Genomic DNA, 6,548 nt, shown 5'->3' with positions numbered 1-6,548 from the left:
ATTGGTAAATATTAAAACACCATTTCTGTTTCTTATTTTACTGCAAGTTTTAAAAAAAATGTGCTAAAATGCTTCGATGGGAAACATCTTCTGCCAGGAAACCCCAAAGAAAACATCCTCAGTAAAATCCTGCTCTGCTGTCGTCAGACGACCAAAGACGGAGAAGCTGATGTCACACACCGTGTCAGAGTTTGGCTGTTTGTGCGTCTGGCTCAAGCTGCTGCTAACCTGCACAGATCCTGCAAACTAACCGTGGGACAAAGAGTGTTGTTCTCACACTCAGTGCATTAAAAGTAAAATTCAAATCATTCATGATTGTTCTACAGACGCTTTAAATCAGACATTTAAGTTTTAAGTAAGACACAATGTAAATATTACATTTTTTACTTAAATTCTTTGAAAATATCTTGTTTTTGTCATAAGTAAGATATGATTAATGCAGTTAGATGGTGGTGTTTGACTGTGAGCGTGTTTATTTTGTTACCCCTGATGTTTCCTGTGACCTCTGCACTTCCCATGTTGCTTCCTTGTGTTTTTCTTTCTTTAATTAAATCTTCCTGTTTACCCACAAGTCATCAGTTTTTCAGATAAAGATGGATGTTAAATCGCGCAAACATGCGAACAATAAAAAAATAAAACGAAGAGCAGTAACTTGTTTCTGCAGAGGAACTCCTTTTTAAAGTTTTCTATTTTCTCCGACTTYCGGGGTAATGAGGTTTTGTTTTGGTTCTAAATGATGCTCTTCAAAGCACAACAAGCTTTTAATCTTTCTTTTCCTTCCAGAGGTATTTCTGGCTCGTCTTTRTTGTGGCTCCGGCTCGAGTGTGAAACAAGTGAAACATAAAAARACTCTCCTCTCGTGGTTCACACAACGCTGCTGTAAGTCACGGCTGCTGGTTGTCAGTGGAAATCCGGGGCTCACCTATCTAATTGGGATCCAGGAAGACAAGGTGCTTCAGTCCACGAGGAGCTGAATGTGGAAATAATTGCACAAGTTCACATTTTTCTCCTCTGAGGTTCTTAATCTTGGAAAAGCTCAGTGCAAAGACTCATTGTTTTAGACATCAACATGACTTCATCTGATTGTTTCTTAAGCAGCTTTTCCATGATTGCTTGCTTTCTTCTTTTTTTAATGTGTTTATGTTGATGATTCTTAAAGTGTTATTGTTGCTGCTGCTTTCTGTCACTCTGTGCCAAACAAGCTCTCTCAGCTGTGCATGAAGCTTCGTGCACAACTTGTTGCTCATCCAGCAGGGGAAAAAAAACACAAATGAAGGAGAAACAGCTGCAGCTCATGATTCATATGATAAAACAGCTGGTTATCYTTCATTTAAACAACCGTTCTCTTTGTCGCTACGAAGCAATTTGAATAAAACATCATTTGATGAGAGACAAACATGTTAGTTTCATAAAAAATTATAACAGAGTAAAGATGAGCTCWAACACTTTTAGACAAAATTCATCGCCACAGGCAGACTTAAAGCAGCAGATATAATTAAAAAAAGACAACAAAATTCTTCAAAGGCATGGATATCGCCCACTACCTTYAATGCCAGAGTTTTAAAATAACTTTTATCATGAAAAATGAGAATATTGGTCCTTTTATAGAAGTCTTTAAAAATGTTATAAAAAAATCACAAGCATGTGAGATTAGTCATCTGTTGACGTTAGCTAATTTTACTATAACCAACTGATTTGTAGTTATTTTTCTGTTTGYCAAGACTGACAGGTAAAACAAGTGTCCAGTAAAGTTGTTTGCTTTTCGAAAGCTAGATTTAAAATGATATAAACAGCCACCTTTCAAAACCAGTTGCACTTTTTATTCTGATTTTCATGAGTTCAAGAATTCATGTTATTATTTTTCTACAACAGTGGTGTCATCATTTTCACTGAGGGCCACATGAGCATCAAAGGGCCAGTTGTAATTAACTTTGATGTTTCTTGTTTAACTTAGATTAAACATGAAACGTGATGCTCCTTGACTCGTTACTACAGCTGAGCACCATTAACGAACAATAACTGAGCTCTACGCGGTATTTCCTGCATAGAAACAGTGTTTTAACACATCCTCTTATGAATACTGAAAAGTACTACGTGTGCGACTGACTAAATGTGAAATAAATACAGAAATACAATCAAATGTAAAAGTGAGTTTTACTCACTTTTGAGTTGTAGCTACTGTTTTGAATTCTTTCCTACAARGAAAGAATTCCCACTCGAGGGGTGTTCCACTTTAAATTTATGACTTGTGGGAAATTCCCACTTCCCAGTAAAACTGGGCTGCAGCAAAAGTAGCCAGCAAAAATACACCAAAATGGATATTTTGCACAATGAATTTTTCTGGCTGTTGACTACTGTCGAATCCTGTGAACCTCCACCTGAGGTGCTGGGATGCCATCGTTTTGTGGGTAAAGTAAACAATGTGCATTATAGGAGATATACAGTAGTTTATGGTCAATGCTGGTTTTAAAGCAGTAAAAGCTTACCTTAAGACATTAAAGTGTTTTTGAAGCTCTCGTGGGCCACATAAAATGCTGTGGCGGGTCACATTTGGCCTGCAGGCCTTGAGTTTGACACGTGTTCTGCATAATACTCCAACCAGTGTCTTCTTGTAAATTTATCAACAAACATTTTCCTGTGCAAAGTAAATGCTCCTCCATGACATCCCAGTYTGTGAGGTGTCCTTTATTAACTGTTGGGTTGTTTGCAGTTTAGTTAGTCAAACATTAATGCTGTTGCAGCTCCTGGACCTGTCATCTGAAGGACCATCTGACTCTGCTCTGGAAGCAAACAGCAGCTGAAAGCACCATGTGCAGGTTTGTTTGATGGACGTCTGCCCACACACAACCAGTCTTCCAGGAAAATGCTGCTTGAAATGTAAAACAAATATATATCCAGTGACCGTTTTTATTAGATGAGGTGGTGGGGTATGTTAGAAAGTAGCCTCTTGGCTGTATGAGTGTGTTGTCATGAGATAAATGTCAGTTAAAGAAACTGCAGGTGGTATTCCCGACACACTCTCTGTGTGCGCAGCATCAAGTCACAGCAGCCTGTTTGTGCTGCTCACGTGTTCCTCTGTGGTGGGAGATGATTTGTTTATAAGACAGAAAGCAGAAAGACACTCTGAACGGATTGCTCTGGAAAGTCATGAAAGGAAATGTGACACTGAGCCAAACTGTTTGACATGAACACGTAACGTGGGGACAACAGTATCCGGAACAACTCTCTGCTTTATTGGTAACAATGTCCTAAATCATTTAGTCATATGACTCTTCAGATTCAAACAAGCCCAACAGGAATGGAGGGGAGTTTGTATAAACCAGCAGCACAGATTATCCTTAACAGACATCTTTCACATTGTGCTCACCAGCAAAACTGTCTTTTTATTGTATGAAATTCTGAGCTACTGTGTGTTGTTTTGTGTGGTCGTTACTCTGGCAGCCGGCCCACTTTGTGTCAGAGTCAGGATGTTTCAATTCATGACGATGTGGTAAACTAACGTACAAATGATTAAAACCACTGAGGGCTTCCGCCTCCAACCCAACCGGACAGAAACCAGGCAGCAGAACCGGTTTCACTGAAGAGAAGGTTCAAATAAAGGAAGAGGAGGAACATGTGCCAAAGTTCTGAGCTGAGGTGAGACAATGAAAAATATAATAATTGAAAGGAAACCCATAAAAGGTTAACAAGTTCAAATATTTGGGTCCTGGWTTTAGTTCAAATTGAAAAATTCAAAAGTGTTTAGAACTATCAAAACTAATTTGTCGCAGTTATTTTTGCATGTTATGGTTCTTTTACATCTTTGTGTTCAGGACTAAGACATTCAAGCACACTTAAAATCTTGTATGTTGGACAAACAAGTGTTTGAAAGCTTTAGACCAAAACACAATGAAGTGTATTTTGAGAAACAAACCAGTTTGGAGCTCTATGGCTCAGGTAGGCTTCACCAAATATCATTTAAAGTTTAAATCAATCAAAGAAAGTTGTATTTCTCATGACTGAACTGATATTTTGAGATCTCTAATGGTTTTTACTCAATCACAAATTAAATGTTGTGTTTTTAATTATTTCTGACACTAACTTCAATTGTCTTCCAGACTGTTTACAAACTCCTGTTACTCCAACAAACTTTATAAATGTAGGCATTTTTTTGTCTTCTTTCACTACAGGACATCATCACACTGAACCGAGAATTAAGTCACAAAGTGGTTTGTGGGGCAATAGGCATTTGTAGTGCATTGGTGAAAATGATGCAACAATTGCATTTATAATGAAATAATACCATATCTGCTCATATAATCTTTAAAAAAAATTTGAAGCCCATTTTTGAGCAATTAGAAAAAAACACGAACTTTGAGCAGAAAAGCTTAAAATTATTGTAATTTTTCCTATGAGCTATCAAAGTTTTTTTCTTTCCAGCAGGTAAATCTAGGTCCAAACATTGATTGAAGTTTCCCCTTTAAAATAGCAACAAAAATTATTCTTTAGAAAAAACTAAAAATAAGGTTTAGACCAAAYCAAGACGAATTTTTGGAACCACTCAAAAATTCATGATCCAGGTAAAATGTAGCTGTGAGGTTTTGTGTTTTTGTGTGTGTTATTCTTGTTGTCTCGTGCCTCCCTCTTGTGTACTCTTCATGACATTACTTCTTTACCTCAGTTTCATCCTTCTCCAGATCTTTCCATTCACACCTGTCTGCAATTATAATTAGCTCATCTGTCTTCCATTTCCACTCATCTCTGCTTTGTATAAATCCTGCTCATTTTCTCTCCACCTTTGTCCGATCATTGTTTGGGTCTCTGCCCTGGCTTCCCGCTGTGTTCTCCTCGTTAATTGTAAGTTTCAGTTTTGCTGCCACGTCGGCTCTTTATTTAAATAAAAGATTTTTACTTTGAACCTGCCTGCCTGTTTGCCTGCATTTGGGTCCAAACCTGCCTGCCAAACCTGATAGAATGATCGGACCAGTTAAGGACCCAGCAGGCAGGGTTTTCGCTGTTTCAACCACTCCAGGTGTGGAGGAACTGGTCCCGTCTCTGCTGCCAGAGGAGCTCAAGGTGACAAATTCTCTGATCAGCGGTTCGCTGATAATTCTCGGATGGTCCCCCACTCCCGCCTCCCGCTTTGTCAACAGATTGGGAACACCCTGTTGAGGTGCCCCGATCTACTGCTCCTGCCCGGCCACCAGCGTCTCCTCGTCTTCGTCCAGAAGGTTTTGTCCGAGTCAGTGGGTTCAGACTCCCCCGTGTCACCAGACTCCAGCACTTCTGTGTTCACTGCAGCTGTGCCCGAGTCCGATGCTTCCTCCGAGCCTTCTGCGTCGGGGAACGAGACCATGACGTCGGCCACCTCTGCTGCTTCTTGTCGCGGCTGCCGGAGGAGAGCGGCTGCAACATCAGGTCTGGTTCTGTGTTTCAGAGATGGACCACGCCTCCTGAGTCACCTACACTCCTATGAACAGTTATGGTTCCCCTAGAGGGGAGGAAACTGCAGCCTCAGCTGAGCCCACTACGCCTGCTGCTGCATCAGAGAGGCTCACTTCAGCTGCTGCAGCATCTGGTTTTGTACCATCGTCATCTGTTTGAGCATTCTTATCGTCAGCTGCAGCTGCGCATGGTTCTGTGCCACCATCATCATCATCATCATCATCATCGTCGTCTTCATCTGGTCCGCCTTCAGAGACCCAGAGTGTGCAGAGTTTGAGTCTTCAGAGTGTGCAGAGTTTGAGTCTTCAGAGTGTGCAGAGTTCGAGTCTTCAGTCTCTGCTCTCAAGTCATCCGTTCATGTTCCAGTCTCTGCTCCAGTCTTCGAGCCACCACTTCCAGTCTCTACATCATCATCAACAGTTCCCAAAGTCCCGGGGTGTATTGTGTAGTCCCCAAGGGTACCTGTGTTTCCTGAGTCCTCCGAGTACTGTGAGTCCCCTGAGTCCTCCGAGTTCTGTGAGTCCCCTTAGTCCTCCGAGTACTGTGAGTCCCCTGAGTCYGAGTACTGTGAGTCCCCTGAGTCCAAGGTTCCTGAGTTGACGATTCCAGTTTCAGTTCCTGATTTGGCGGTCCCAGTGTCTCCTGAGTTGGCAAGTCCCGAGTCAGAGGTCCTTGAGGTTCAWGGGTTGGCTGCCGGTGCCTCCTCTTCGCCTGGCCCATCACCCATCACCTCCACTTCACCTGGGTCGTCACCCATCGTCTCCTCGTCCCCTCTGTCGACGGCATCCCCTGAGATCCTAGACCGCCCTCCAGAGCTTCACCTCTGCTGCGGCCGGGTTCACGGTCGCCCWCCTGAGGTCCTGTGTCGCCCGTGTTGGTTCCTTGGACGTCCGCCTGAACTGTGACCCTGCGCTCAGGGTCATCTTTGGACATTTTTTTTTCTTGATTTCCCCAGGATTCCTGTCGGTTTTTGGTTTAGTTTTTCATGTTTTTCTTCCCTGTGCTCCTTGTCCTGTCTTTGAGTCTCGTTTTCTTCTGTTGTCTCTTGCCCGCCATCCTGTTTTGTTTGTTTGTACCTCCCATCTCACTCCCGGGCTTGTGTCGTTTTTTTTTTTCGTCTGGAG

This window comes from Austrofundulus limnaeus, unplaced genomic scaffold, assembly GCF_001266775.1.
Source record: "Austrofundulus limnaeus strain Quisiro unplaced genomic scaffold, Austrofundulus_limnaeus-1.0 Scaffold3, whole genome shotgun sequence".
In the NCBI taxonomy this organism is placed as follows: Eukaryota; Metazoa; Chordata; class Actinopteri; order Cyprinodontiformes; family Rivulidae; genus Austrofundulus; species Austrofundulus limnaeus.
Note: the sequence above shows the minus strand (reverse complement) of the source record.